The sequence below is a fragment of the Orbicella faveolata genome, unplaced genomic scaffold, assembly GCF_042242905.1.
Source record: "Orbicella faveolata isolate gen_17 unplaced genomic scaffold, um_ofav_v1 contig_1, whole genome shotgun sequence".
In the NCBI taxonomy this organism is placed as follows: Eukaryota; Metazoa; Cnidaria; class Anthozoa; order Scleractinia; family Merulinidae; genus Orbicella; species Orbicella faveolata.
In genome coordinates, this window is record NW_028301536.1 from 13,255,001 (window position 1) to 13,270,691 (window position 15,691).

Consider the following 15,691-nt stretch of genomic DNA (forward strand, 5'->3'; position numbering starts at 1 on the left):
AGACGATTAGCTAGAGGCCAGCCCTTGTTTTCTTTATTTATCCATTTAGGAAGCCTTTTTGGGCGAGTTAATGCTTGATGGAAAAGAAGTGAAGAATAATATGGCCTTTTAAGCATAAGGAAAGTTTTCTCTTATCGTGTTTGCGATTGTGCAATTATTGTGGGCCAGTCTTAGCAGTCGCCAACTTCCACTATAAATTTTCATTCGATCGTTTGAATTCTTGGTCGTAATTTTTTGTTCGTCCTTGCATAGTAAATGGCTACATATGAGTAAGGGCAAGGGAAATTAGTGTGTTTGGCGGAGCCCAAGGGGTTTAGGAGTTCGTTAACTGGAACTATATTTGTAGAGCCCATAAATGCGTGAAACAAACAACATCGAGTTGGCGTGAATTTTTTCATCAAGACTTTAGCCACACTTGATTTAAAACGTTGCTTAGCACAATATCACAATGACTTTGATTGCGTGCATTGATTATGTTGATGTTTCCGTTATATTTTGGTGAGAGCGCGAGCGTGATGCGGCTTTCATACAAGAATTTGCAAGAACACGATGAAACCAATGGGAAATAGAAATTGCTCAATACGTCGTTCATTAGCGTAACAAAACTTTTATGGTCTCCTAGCTCTCAGCTATCTCTTTCATCTCATCAGATACAATTAGGCATCTATAAGCGTCGGGCTTATGTCTTCTTATAAATATATTGTCATCTTGAAAGGTGACTGATGCACTATAAGGCAATTGTTAGCCAATTTTTGGAGGCGTTCCTTATTTAAGGACCTCTTAGCACAGTGCAGCGGAGCGCGTGTGTTTATCTGTGAATGACAAATCTCCTGAAATGTTTGCTATTAGAATGGACCTGCATTTAGTTAGGCACAAGGCGAGCTCCGCGTTTATTTGGCAAACTTCTTTACATAATACTATTCAGTCCATCAGGAGGTACCCATTAACGTTCCTGAAACATTTGTCAGTCTTCAGTAAAACGGGGTCAAGGTTTATTACAGAAGAATTCAAGGTTTTAAGATGGGCGTGATAACAGTCAGTCCCTGTCGTCTTGACATGTGCTCAGTTTCACAGACATGATAAAAATTACATTGCACTACTTTATTTTCACATTCTCCCGTGCCATTCCCTATTCACGTGCCCTCTATGACGTTTCTAATAGACTTGACAATAAAAGGGTTATGTGTTATTATATTAAGTGATCTGGTATACTCTACTCAGTCACTGTAGGGTTTGTTTGCTTTTATTTCTCTCGAGCCTTTTTGTGGCTTCCTGGTCGTTGACTGAAAAATAGCAGGGGATTGTAGTTCTTTAAGTACCCTTCGAGTGATACAAGACTAGCAAGTCATGTTTGAAACGGTAAACGTGAATCAACGGAAGCGTAAAATCTTTGCCTAAAGCAATATGAATATTAGACGTCCATAACTGTGTGAAATAGGAGTCACTCGAAGTATCAAAACATGGGAGAACAGTGGTACTAAGAGGTTTTTCTTTCTTCTCTAAAACTTGATTATTTATTTCGAGAGACGTTATTTTTGTCTCTTGGAGTGAAAAAGAATAATTAGTCGGAAAAAAAAAATCAAACTTGCCACAAATTTTAAAAGTTGGAATATTTATGAGGGATGTTAATAAGTGGTAAGTTGTCGAGTCACGAACGGAAAACATGCTTCTTAGTTCAGTAGCGTTAACTGGTAGATCTAGCTGAGTGAAAATATCGTTCTTGATTTATTTATTTGTGGCTAAAATTGGCAATAAAGTTCATATTCCTGTGCTAATTTGCTTCAAGGAGCACTTCAATGTGAAGTTGTTGAGCTCAGTGGACCGAGAACGGAAAGAAGATGTCAACTGTGGCCCAATATCAGCCACGCTGCATTAGTTTTGAAAGGGAAATGACGCCGTCTAGTCCTCGATATCCTAAGCGTGATTAACGATTATTTAGCTAATGGATGTGTATTTGAAAGAAAAGTGTGTTTCGTGTCCTGGGGCTGTTGCACAGATAGCAGTTTGTCCAGCATACATTAACAACTTTGATTTATGGCACGAAAGCTAAAAAAAGTCACGCGAGCCCAGGCTGTGATTTTAGGCGTATTGAACCGAAAGTTTCTGCATTTGACGAATTAAGACGTGTTCTGTGGCCGGATATGACTCAAAAAGTATTCACAGAACGAAGAAAAGAATTGAGTGTTTCTTGTCGTTGACGCGAGCGTGGATCACGGCACGTGCTTCGAGTTCTTTCTTAGAATGATGGTTTTCGTTGGTATCTACTTGCACGCTTTGAGAGTGGGCTAAATTGGTATTTATCAACGGGTCCTCTCGCTTTGAGTTGCTGATTAATTTTTGTTTTGCATTGTCAGTTGAATTGAATACCCGTGGAATAGACTGGAGCGGTCATCCAGTGTATACACAGTATAAATGACGATAGCCATCTTGTCGACAAGTAGGTGGAAAAGGCGGAGTTAGTTACTCCAGAGACAAAGATCAGTTGCATTGATAACAGGATTCAGATCAGATAAGTGGGCTTAAAAGAAGTACAGAACGAATTGAACCAAACGATGGCCGTGAAGAATTGTTTATTGCTCTAAAAACACTTTGATTAAATTAATATTTTGAGAGGATTCGTCATTCCTAAAAGCGTATTTTGAAACTATTTTTAAGGAAATAGTGCGTGTCAACGCAGACGTTCTTTTCGTGACCTTGAGCCTCAAAGTTTCGTCGCTGAAAAAATTCGGCAATATTTTCGTTTTAAACCAAATGAAACGATTCCGTATTCTTTTAACGTCTCCACAGATTGTTACTTTCTGAAGAAAAATATGGAATATAAACTGATAAAAAGATCTGCATGAAATCACGAAGAAAGTTCCACAGGTGGAAATTTGGATTCTTTACGTAATTTCAAATCCACGGTTTTGGCATTTGTCTGCTTCTCGTCACTTTTGCTTATCCTTACCAAATGACTCCGGATGAATAGACAATACTGAAGTAAAGCTTATCTGACCCCTGCCAAACTACTTAAAGACCCTTTAAGGGGGTTTGGGGCGACAGCATTTCCTGCGATGACAAACAATGAGCAGGCAAGGGTCTTGTGTTCATGTAAGAGAATACCCCGTTGAGCTTATGGCGAGCCAACAATGTGTTTTTAAGAGCTGACTGAGCTAACTTTGATTGAGATTTAATTGGAATTCTTTGTCCTTGAGTACAGTACCGTTTCTAAAGAGGAATCCCATCGGTTGTATGAATTCTAACATGTAGATTATTGCGGACACACTTATAATCCGGGTGGGAAAATTGAAACAGGTCTTCTATTCTTGAGGCCTGTACTGCTTGCTTTGACTTTCGTTTAAGTAAACAGAAAAACTGCGGTATTTTGGAAATGGCTATGTGTCTGCCTTGTTGCTTTCAATTTTTTTCAGTTTGGATTCTTATCTCACCCGCGACGAGTCTAAACTCGTTTCTTAAACGTGATTTGTGCGAAATAAAGCGCCTTATTGCTCCTGCTATTTCCACTGATAGTAAACCTGGCCTGATCTTCTTACAGAATGCTTCGTTCTTCCGCTTTATGTCTGAGAATTGCCTTTACAGTTTACCAAGTGAGAGCAAATGTAACTAAAAACTACTTGATTCTGGCAGCAGTTGTACTTTGTACATAATTAAGAGCCGAATTGTTATGAAGAGTTTTTGACGATAGCGTGGTATGATGCCAAGTAGCTTTGAAGGGGATTATCTCTTTCTGACAGCTAGAAATAATATCTTTGTGCAGGACTGTCCATCTTCATCTGCCTAAGCAGAATACTAAACTTCAGTGAAAATGTGACGTGTTACTCAACTCGTACTCCGCTACGAATCAAACCGGTACTGAAACAGTTTTCGCCAGTTCAACTGTAAGTCCTGTAAGTCAAGGTATATCATCGTTTCCTCCTAGTTAAGTCAGTCTGAAACCTTTCAAAATCTAACCGCAACCTTTTTTTTAGTGTTTCCGTTTTCGCTTTCCTGCTTATTCAAGTTATCTATTGAGTAACAGAAATGTTTGATCATCCAAGTGAATTCAGTTGTGAAATCATTCATACAAGAGCTTTCACCAATATTGTAGGCCTCCTATACCTGACATGGCACGACGCGGAATAGTCATCCTTGAGCGACGAAACAATAGAAACACCCCTAAAGGAAATACAAAAAGCAGGTCCAAATCGGGGCAATTGTAATGCTTTAGCAGAGTAGGTCGACCATTGAGACATTTCAAGCAGTTTTCGCATGTAGTTGGGGTTTCGCAAACTCGCAAGTCATCAGTGTATTCTCTGACTTGTCTGTGGTTCTTTTAAAATGTTATCGCTTTGTCAATAATTGACCTAGTGTACTGAAACTTTGTAGTTGTACTGATTTGGACAAGTCCTTCGCATTACTGGGAGTATTGTTCTAGTTGCTTAGCGTTTTGGGGTACATTATCGTCATGGCATCATTTTACAGGGGTCGAATCTACATTACGTTTCCCACAATATTATATCGCTGGTGTAATTATGCCCGCGGCCACGGGAAAGACAGGCGCCTCTTTCCTTGATTTGAGAGGCATAATTCAATAAGCGTGACACAAGGACCCAAGGACCTTGATAGTGTTTGAAGTTCCTTCTAGAAGTGCGTGGCAGGTGTGATGTTAACGTTTGTTTGTTCATATCAGTATTCACTTTACCCTCTTATTCATCGCGACTTGAAAACAAGAAAAAAAACAACAACCATACGATTAAAGCCGCATGAATAAAAACTGAGTTTTGTCGTTCAGTGATATTGTGCTTTTATTACCAGTAGAACAACAACACATTAATCTACATGCATACGCTTTAATTATGCTTTTTATTCCCGTTGCCTCGATTTCCATGGAGGCAGTGCTCTGTGTTGGCGTACACCTTACTCAGTAATTCTTTTAATAGACTGGTGCCGAGAATCTTTACGTGAACATAACTGCGGCTTTCTGAAAAGAATTTCTTTATACAATGATGGCAACATTTAATGAGCCAGTCGCCAAATTACTACTCTGAGTAGTTTGAATTTGTCATAGCAGACGTCAGGCTATTAGTTTTCCATTGGCAGTCTATGTGTGAGCCGGATTCTATATACTAGTAAATCCAACTTATTTTCTTCTTTTAAAAGGTACCTTGCAATAACTTGAATACAAGACTGTCGATGTATACAAATAGTTTAAGAGGTACAATTCTGTGAGACTGTTCCTCCTTTGAAACGACTGGCATACAACTATGCTTTGATTTGCTTTTTGGGGGACCCTATAGTAAGAACTGGTGTTGGAGATGAGATCCAAAATTCAATCTCAGTCTTTATGTTGTTGAGAAATGAAGTACCACAAAGTGCATCACTGCTTAATTATTCGCGATGATTTCCTTCCCTTGAAAACTCTCATGTTCAGAAACATTTATTTCTCATTGCCTTGGAATCTGGCAGGCAGAGAGTCTATCTTTCTCACCCAGCCGTGTTGTTTACTTCGAAATCGCGTGACGATCAGAACGGTAGCGTGCACTGAACTCTTTGCGAAGCCGATATATACAGTCTCCTCTGTATCACTTAACTGAATACGAATCGTTAAGTTGTTTACTAGACAGTGAGCAGTGTTTCCGTGACTTGCCTGTGTCTTCATTCGTGCAGTTGAGTGTGATTTGAACGGAGAACAGTGGGACAAAAATGGGCGCGTGCGGGGTCTCGTGCGCAGAGTTGTAAACGTCTAATATATGCTGTATGCTATGACCTAAGTGATTTGAGTGTTCTTTTGGTATTTCATCACCTTCTACTTGTTTATCAGCCAGCCCGGCGCTAATCAGAGTCGTCCTGTTGGTAGAAATACCCTCTTTCCCCTTTTTCATGTTTGACAAAAGCTTCGTGTCTTTCATGAAATCCGTCGGGCGTCTTTACTGTGCGTTATTTCTCATGAGCTATTCAGTCACATCTTGAAATTGGTACTATCGAAAAGAAAAATGCAATTCACACAAGCATTGTTGGGTAACCAATTAAAAAGAAACACTGCCGTTGTCGGGTGTTATAGTTGTAGAAAGTTAGTTCTAAATTGATCTAAGACTATCAGACCCTAACTGAAACTGTTATTCATTTATTATACATTTTTTACATTTACGTTTTTTAAAATACTAAGTTTTAAAGGTTATGGTGCTGTTCTGTTTCAAACAACGTTTGAACAGTGACGGGACTTGGTAATTAAGTGGAATTTAGGGATCTCAGATATTTAATTTTAGTTCTATTAACAAAACAAATGTTACCTTTAATTTTATTCCAAGCAGTTCTAGTCCTTATTAGTTCCTTAGTTTGATCGAGGTCTGTGAATTTAACTACTTTCTATTGCTTGGTAATTCAACTGTAACAATTTAGAAATAGACCTAAATCTGTGATGCTTAACCTAAAGAAAGGAGCAATGACAAATACTAGACGTAATCGCTAATACTGTGTGTGCGAATTACCCAGTTCAGTTAAGGTCAGGTTTTTGTCAGTTTCCACAATAGTTTGATAAAACAAGACCATCTTTTTAGATTTTGGCGAAAACTAGGTGCAAACATGCTGCATCCTAACTTATAATTGTGCACTTTATAGGCACTTTTTCAACATCGGAATGTTTCAGTGTGGCAAAAATTATCTGGATTATGGGAGCGACAGGATTTGAATGGGAAAGGTTTTTTTTTTTAATCTTCTTATAATTCAAATTCTTGTTATTACAGCTAATGCACCCTACACGATTCATCCTCTCGACCATTGTTTTCACAACATGGTGTCTCACGCCTTCGACTAGAAAAATGCCATACATTCAGCAGTGTCGACCGAGCACAAGGTCATATGATGGGATATTGGCCAAGTTCTATTTCAGCGAGTGTTATTGACTGAGACGAAGTTCTATGTTAAGAAACACGCAAAGAGAGAACGAGGTCAACATCAGCCACGCCATCTTGACTAAGAAAACTTGGCCAAGTAGATGATTTCGTGTTATAGTTAAAAGAGCCAACTACGATAACAAAAATGTTGTCTCGATGCTACGCCAAAAATGTTGCGGGGTTTATCGATGCTCAGTAGAAAAAAAATTGAAGGACAGCCCACCATACTTAGATAGATTCCCAATAATAAAACAGAAGGTGGTAAAGGGGCCCCTAGAGAGACAACTCCACATACATTTGTTCAATTTCGTAAAAAAGGTCCAACTCGGAGCCGTTTTTAAGTATGCTCAGACGTCGACAAGTGTTTTTTTTTAATCAGCAATTCTTTAATTAATAAATGAGGATCTAGCAAAAGCTTCGCAAATGATACGAATGCGATGCTCTTGTGTGGGAAACTTTATTGTTGTCAGTACAGTAGAAGACTGAGGTGTAAATACTCCGCATTTGTTCAACTGCCAGGACACCTCGACTTCAAAATTTATCTACCAGAAATGACTGAGTCCTCGTATTAAATACAAGGAATAATGATAGCAATAAAAAAATGTTTGTATACTCCACGAGCAACATGTGCGGAACAGCCTAACTCGCCAATTTACCCGCCGCTTAGCAGAATAGACCTTCTTCCATCGCTTTAATACCGCTCCGTTAGCCAATCAAATCAAAGGATTTCATTCCCCGGCCGGGCGACAGACAAGCGGATAATAGCAGTTATTTTATGGCCGTCACTCCCCGAGGGAAGGAACGTTCGGAATCTGTGCTTGCGATCTTGAACATGATTTCCCTTATAACCATCCTCTTAATTCTTAATTTTACCCTTGACGATATGTGCGGATTTAAAAAGGAAAATTAGCAGAGGGAAAGTGGAGAACTGTAGATGTACATGTAACGCGATTCATCAATGAAACGGTACTTCAATTCTTCACTTTGTACGAAACGTCGCATTGCCTGTTTCACTGACCTTTTCAATTGACTTTAGAAGGGACTAAATAATCCTACAAACCAAACTTGGTCGACAAAATAGAAATGTCCAGAAAAGCGTTCGTTCTTGAATTTCACGAAACTCAATCCGTTCTTAATAGTTTGGTCTTGTACAAAAAAGGACAATGACTAGGCAGAATTTGTAATACAATAATGGCCTTGGTTGAATGGCATGTTCTGGAATTTTGATCCAATTTTGACAAAGTTAACATGCTTTGTTGTAGAAGCGCTCGCTTGGGAAACTTTGTACGTATTCAGCTATAAGTACGCGGTGGTTGATTTGTCCCAAAACGTCCAGGGCATATCTTACTTGCTTTATAGCTATGCAGTTGTTTGGCTTTGCTTGTGCGTCATAGTATTTTCGATTTAAATAATTTGTAGTCCCTTTTCTTTATCTACTAGAAATTTCTCCAGCGGATTAATCACCAGCTTGGTAGTTTGGAAATTTGTCAAGGAGCCCCTGAGAAACTCTCCCAGCAAATGATTTATTGGCGATAGATTTTCAACAGCTTAACATGACTGTCTTTATGAGAACTGCTTATATCGCCTTAAATTAATTACAGCTTTGTTTTTTTTTCTACGCCGCTGTCAACGTTTTGGTCTGTTTCTCAGCATGTTTATCACGTGAAACTGTTTTCGTACTTGAGACTTTTTGCCGTTGTCAAAAGCTTATCTGAATTCTACTGAAAAGACGTAAGACGTAGTTTTTGCTTTGTTTACATGTGTCTTGTGGTTCATCTAATCGCTTGTGGATTCTAGAAAACGCGGATGATGATAAGATCCTCGGTTATCTTTGTTGACAGTGTTAAACGCTGAATATTTACTCTGGCCAAACACGAGGATCACTCACATGTTACTCTTGTCAGTCTTTCAATGGAATTTGACTGTCTAACGTTTGGCTTTATACCGATGTCATGGTTATTAGCATTGAAATACTTTACACCCGCCCTGGAGCTTTATATTTTGGTGAAGCTTGAGACATTGTTAATTTTGTAATGTTACACAGACCAGTGGCTACTTCGATACCGAGAGAATTTCCAATTGTCATTGAATATATTTGGAGAGGTAGCATCCAGCTAGGCCAAAGTTTTACAAAATTACCAAGAATGTTTAAATAAAACAATTGTAGTTCAACGAAGAAACCTTTACCTCACGTGGGCGGAATTTATGTAAAAACACTGATCCCATATGCTTTCGTTGAGGGAAAGAAATTGAAGAAACGAGACATCGGTTGATATTCATATTTTCAAAAGATTGCCAACCTAGCACCACTTGCTTGTATTTTCATTCGTTTGTTGTATTGATATGATTCGTTAATTGTTTTGTTATTCGCGGAGATAGTCAATCTTTATCATGGGTAAATATAGACTAATCTACAAACCAACTCCACAGACTGCTCAGAGAATATGCCACCATTATGCTATACTTTGTTATCTCGCAGCCATTGTATTTACACTGTTTGATCTGAAATCTTTTGTTTGATTAGCACTTGAATAGAAGTAGTTTTCTTTTTATATAGCAGTGCCGTAAATTTCGTCTGTTAATCATTACTCAGTGTGAAAAGTTCTGAACAGAACGTACGGAATTGTCATGGTAAACTTTTTGTTGGGACGCAGTAGCCAGTAGGCGTCGCCAATGACCCGTGCATCTGACAACCCTCACGTTCAACTTGCGAACATCCTTCCTGTCGATGTCATAAAACTGCCCAAAAGATTCACAACAAATGCTCAGGGGTTAAAGATCGTGTAACACAATTGATGTTAGGCTTGTACCAACCAAGATCAAATGGGAATGAAAAAAAGAAACCCTTTCCCTTCAATAGTACTTTTTAACTGTTTACACTTAAGCGCTACGTAATTTTTCACGACAATAAGAAGAAATTTGAACTTTTACCAGTGACTTCTTCTCTTTAGACTCTCCTATATTGCAACTTGCATCGTCACCCCCGATCCACTCAAAGCGTGATAATAGAGGTTCAATTCTTGATTTACCACTTAGACAAATGACGTTGTTGATAATAAAATACACACAGGAAAAGTCTTTGAGAAAGGTACCACATTAGTCAAAATTGAGCGTGAGAACGAGAACAATTTTTAATGGCATGCAGTAATGGAAGTAATAACACAGGTCGTTTCCGGAAGTAATTCATGCAACAACATAAGTCGGTTTTTCCTGTTGATATTGGAAACAAGATTTGTATCATTAGGAGGGAATTTTGATTAGAGACAACGAATGATGTGGGAAAGTTGTTACACCTGAAGAACTTTAGTGTGGCTCTCGCACGAAATGTGTTTCGCGTTAACTGAATAACAGATCTGTATAGTGACGTCTGAAATCCTTTATAAATTAACTGAGTTAGCCTCGTAAGAGTTGGGTTTTGTTTTTGTTCTGTTTTCTTATCGGGAAGTTTCATTTCTTAACAACAATAGTTTTGTTCCGAGGTCATTAAAATGATAAGGTGCAGTCGAAAATTGCGATTTCACTCTGGATACCGCACTTTAAAACCACACCATTAGACTAACCACTACGGAGAACATGCAATAGCTTTGTTTACAAGGACGCGCACTTCTTCAGAACTAAAGAAAGAATCCGATTAAGTTAAGTATCTGCCCGCAATTGAATTCCTGCAGTAATGAGCCATTTTATGAATACTTTACAATTAAAGGAAACCCCGCTCAAACTGTACACAAATGCTCAATTTTTAATTTTTTAACCATACTATTTCCAAAAGGGGTGGTAAACATTTCGTGCTTCTGTTTTTCCACACATCCTAAGGTTCCATACTACTAGTAAAGCCTATATAAGACCGGGAATCTTAAAATTGTCAACATACTGAGGTTGCGAGCTATATCTTCTTGTCTCGTGATGGTAAAATCAGAAGAGGAAAACATGTTTTCGTGACTTTTGCTGTCGCGTGTGTTTCCCGGGAGCCAGTGACGTCAACACTGTCGCCACACCGGACCTTAGTGTTGCAGTATTGGTCTCCTTAGAAGCGTTTGGCTTCTGACGTCTCCAACAGCTCGTGACAATTTCCCGGTTAAGCAATTAATCCTTTTTACAGTAGTTAAAAATCACGAATTCCATTTTCTTTATCTTGTTCATTGGTTTTGTAGGTGGGATTCAAAACAGCATCTTGATGACGTGCTTTTCTAGCGTGTCCTACGTACTCTCGAGTTGATACCGAAAACGGCCTCGATAGCCTATAACCAAAACAAAAACAAGTGTATGCTTCGCGTACAACGCTTCATTTACGATGTCGTGACTAGCTGCAGGTTCCAAGCGAAATTCTTTTCATTCCTTTTCGCAAAGTATGTGTTCTTTGAATAGATTGCTATTTCGATTATTGCGATTAGTTGTTCTTAGATTATTTTGATCTCAAGGAAAACCAGCGGACCAAAAAAGATAAAAAAAAAGAAGAAATGATATTTAGTTGATGTTCTGTTTTAACGATGAGACATTTCATTAGTGGTTTCCGCAGGCACGGATCTAATACAGTTAATAAGTGAGGTTAATGCCTGTATGAAAGAGAGATAAATTTGCACTTGCATACCTTCAGCTAACGTTGTGGTAATTCATGTATTTTCATTGGGACCCAAGCCACCTTACATCATCATTGCTGGCGCAGGGTCAAGCGTCATTTTCATGCTTTGATCGTTGTAGAATCATTCTTCAGTACGTGAAAACGTAGTTCTTCGCAAATTGGTCGGTCGAGTAATCTAGAGACACTATTAACCAATAAACTAGAAAACAAGCTATATCTGTTTGTTTACTTTTATTTTTATCGAAGTCCAGTGCCAGAGAGGTAGAACAAAGAACAGTGAGAGGGCACAAATAATGTCTTTTTAATGATGCTTTCTTCCGGCTATCCCTCCCTTCTGTGCCGAATTAGTAGTAATGTCTCGTGTGTTGAAAATTGGTGTGAGACAAAACTTTCTTAGTCCCTCTGACCTTGAATGGGTCCATTGCTTAATTATTCCACCACGGTACAAATTGGTAAGTCCAAATCTAACGGCACAAGATGGGGCTGGCACACATTGACGCAAAGGAGGGAAAAAGGCTTCTCCCATATGTTTAAATTTTCCTAAAGTATAAACATCTCTTACAATATTGTTAGCCTCATTGCTCAAAAACTCTATCAAAAGCAGAAGTTACTTAAGTGGCTTCACTTATGTAGGTTTAAATCATAACGTTTTTGCAACACGACCCATAGCGTAATAAAGGTTTGTGGCACAGTTTCCGAACAGCTTGATATAACGATATATTTCTTAGGTTCTAAACAAGGCCTGATTACTTGGCGCAATTTTGAACGATCTTAACAGTTGAATTTTCAAAGGTAGTAAATCTATAAAGTTTTTTTGTTTTTTGCTTTAGTTCTTCGTCTTTCGTCAAGTTGAAAGTCTGATCTTTTCTTATCTAGTAGATCGTTGAAAACAACCTGTCTTTCTCCACAAGTCAGCTCAGGACTATGTCTTTCCCTTTGCCATGTTCTGTTCTCTTTGGGTCTACCCTCGGGCACCCGTGCTTTCTTTGGTGCTGAACATTTACTAATTCCATTTAAAAAAAAAAATCAATTTTCTGGCACAGACGAGGCTTGAAAATGGGTTCAAAGCGATTGCCATTCTTCTATGGTAATGTGTTTCTTCCCCTTTTCTTTGCCCCACCGCCGGTTTGTCAGTTCAACGGGGTGATTACATAATGGGGTAGGACATTTCCTTTTGTGTATTCTGTTGTGGCTTTGATAATATCTGTTTATTTGTACAGTTATGAGTTATCAGAAGTTATGAATTCGGCCCGGTACTGGTAGTTAAATAAAATCAGTTCTTGTTCCGGTACAAAAAGTCGTACTAGGGTTTGTAAAGAAAAGAGTCACACTGACCCGTTTCTTTGCGCATGGTTACTGGTTTGTGAAAAATACGATAAGTACTCTCACTAGTTTGTACCGGAATTAACCCTGGACCTTACAAATGATACGGGTTACATGGGCAAATTTTTAATGTGGAATTACATTCAGTTTTTTACCATAATGGAGATACCACCGGTAGGTAACGTTCCGATGTAGACTTCTGTCTTCAAACTTGGTCGATATAGTTTCAAAAGTGACATCACCGAGACTTAATTAGGGTACACAGAAATTTGCTAGAACATTGTTTAATTTGGAGCAAACGAAGGTGTCCGATAATGTAGTGTTAATCTTCGTTTGCAAGATCGTTGACTAGCATCTTTTCCTTTAGTCGTTAAGTAGCTCTTGACCTCACTTTGAATCAAATCATAATCTTCCGTGCATCCCGAATCAAGCAATATCAAACACGCTTCGTGAAATAGAGTACGTGTACATTGTAGAAATGTAGTGTTTCGTATTACGCATATACAAGAAGACGTTCTTCAGCAGAACAAGATTTTAATTGTTTGAAACTTGAGCTTTCGAATTTTCATGAAGAGTACCGTTGTGTGGTTAATATCATAATGGGTCGTAATATTCTGGACGTGTGATTAACACTGATTTGCGTGCTTCAAGAAGCGAAGCTAACAACAATCATAACAAACGACTGCACGCAATCAAAACGGGGGATGTTCAATATAGCCTTCGTGGCGTGACTTAGTAAAAATTTTTTTCATTTCAGTAGTCTGTTCTATAAAAAGCGTTCTCCCTAAATAACTCTCATGTCGCCAGAGTTTGGGCGGGAAGTGATATTTTAGTAACTGCCCGATGTTTTGATTTGGCATTTATAAAAAGAACCTCTTAGGCAATGACGAAGTCTTGTTTCGTGTTTACGTAAAAGATGAGAGATATTAACCGCGCTTTGCCCGCCGAGAGGGCGTCAGGCTCAAAAGTGTGAAGATAGATCTTCAAAACAATCTTGATGACGTCAATTGAGAATAAACTCCCTGATATTAATGGCTATTCGTGTCCACTCTCTACTGCCTAAGTCCTGATAATAGTTTTAAGTTCGGTCTCAATATGAATTTATTTTGAAAAGGACGAGACGCTATATCGATGTAAAGAAAGATTTTTTCAATGCGTCTATATTACACTTCGTACTTTGAACGCAATACTCCATCTAGAACAACGTGAGACCTGCATCAGTTTGCTTTCTATATAAAACGATAGATTTATTGGAGAAAGAACTTCAAAGGACTTACAGCAATTCAATCATTTGTTGGTATCTCATCTTTCCACGTTCCACTTTCCACATGTTCTCACTTTAAGTGCCTTCTCATGGCTCTTCAAATTGCTGTAATAAAATTGGATACTCCAAATCGAAAATAAACGGGGCCTTGAGTGAGGTGCTCTAGTATTGGCTGATGTTTTCCTTTTGCACGCGTGCATCGATACAATACCTTCGGTTAAGCATTAAAGCGTTTTTTTTTACTTCATCCTCGTCGTATTTTGCCGTCGGCAACAATTGACACGCGACTTTGAATTACATGTGGACCTCGTTGAAAATGAAAGTAAACTTGTATTTCATTCTGCTGGGCGTGGTCTGCGCTTTTATAATTATTTTTGTTACAATTAGTGGAATATTGGTATTTTTGCCGCTTGTAGCGCTTTTAAATTTGCTGACTAAATTGATAATTCTGTAAAGCATGAAAGTTAGCCGGGAACGATTTAATACTTTTTCGGGGAATGGAAGCATGGAACTAAATCTTTTTAAGAAAGTCTCCAACGCTAAAATTACGAAATGACGTCATTGAACATAGCCTCCTCCACCCCCTCTACCCTTCAAAAAGACAATGTTGGCATTTTGACAGTTTGTGCTCCCCGTACTCCCCTTCCCTACAAACCTTATCTATGCCTATCTAGGATTAAAGCTAAGTTCGCGCGCTGCAGAATGGTCGGGAAAAACAAACATGGCGCTCATCCAGCGTCATTTTATTTTCTTGCCTTTTTCTGTATGGACTGCAATGTGCCATTTTCTTCTTAAATGGACATTCTTTTGTTTTGTTAAAACGTTTGTCAGCGCGTTATGTCAAAAATTCTGGACGAAAGGAACCCAATCATTTCGCAGATTTTACATCGTTGCGATGAGAACCCATTTAAATATCGCGCATGCGTAGTAAATAAAAAATAGTGCTTTCTTGAAACACGCTGATTTCTTAAAACTCCTCTCATGTTGCAAAAACTTAGTAACTGGTAATTGACAATTACTAACTGGTAACTTTGAATTCGATTTTCTCCCAAATCCTGGATTAGCTTAATCCTGTTGAGCTGACCCGTCCCAGAATTAACATCAAAAATTTAGCGGGTTTAAGAAAAGTATTTTTTGAGGTGACAACGGAGTATAGGACATTGAACAATTATTCCACTGGCGCTTGTTGTATATAAGTTGGCTGTTAGCATCTCATATCCAACAAGCGCGAGTGGCATAATTGTTTTATTAAAAACGCGCCCAAAATATAGAAAACTAGACTAAAATAAAAATAAAAACGCCCCCAAAATTTACGCGTTCGCTTACCATAGTTGTGGAGCATGGCATAATGACTCATAACCCATGATGGCTAAGCTAATGAAAACTCTCGAATTGCGTTATCCATTGATCCAGGTTTTAATAATCAACAATTATTCCACGAGCGTGCGTTGGATAGTAGATGATAGATCATCTCATAATCATCTCATATCCAAGTTACGCGAGTGGAATAATTGCATTATTAAAAACGCCCCCAAAATAAAGAAATCTAAAATAAAATAAAGACACTCAGAAAAATTTCGCGTACGCTTGCCATATTTTTAGAGCACGGTATAAATAAACAATAGCCTCCATTTGGCGCGAAAATATGCTCGG

At 38.5% G+C, this 15,691-nt stretch overlaps 1 protein-coding gene and 1 long non-coding RNA gene across 5 annotated transcripts in view; one reads left to right on the forward strand and one right to left on the reverse strand.

Moving 5' to 3' along the window:
• LOC110061282 (homeobox protein MSX-2-like) overlaps positions 1-15,691 on the forward strand; it is a 58,979-nt gene that overhangs the window by 28,922 nt on the left and 14,366 nt on the right. The window lies entirely within an intron of this gene.
• LOC149118153 (uncharacterized) lies at positions 4,767-10,095 on the reverse strand. 2 transcript variants are annotated; one of them, XR_016207492.1, is made up of 2 exons: positions 9,804-10,095; positions 4,767-5,957 (listed from the first exon to the last, which is right to left on the reverse strand). It is a non-coding gene; the product is annotated as an uncharacterized LOC149118153 (long non-coding RNA). The 2 variants fall into 2 exon arrangements; XR_016207490.1 differs by having other exon boundaries at positions 9,060-10,095.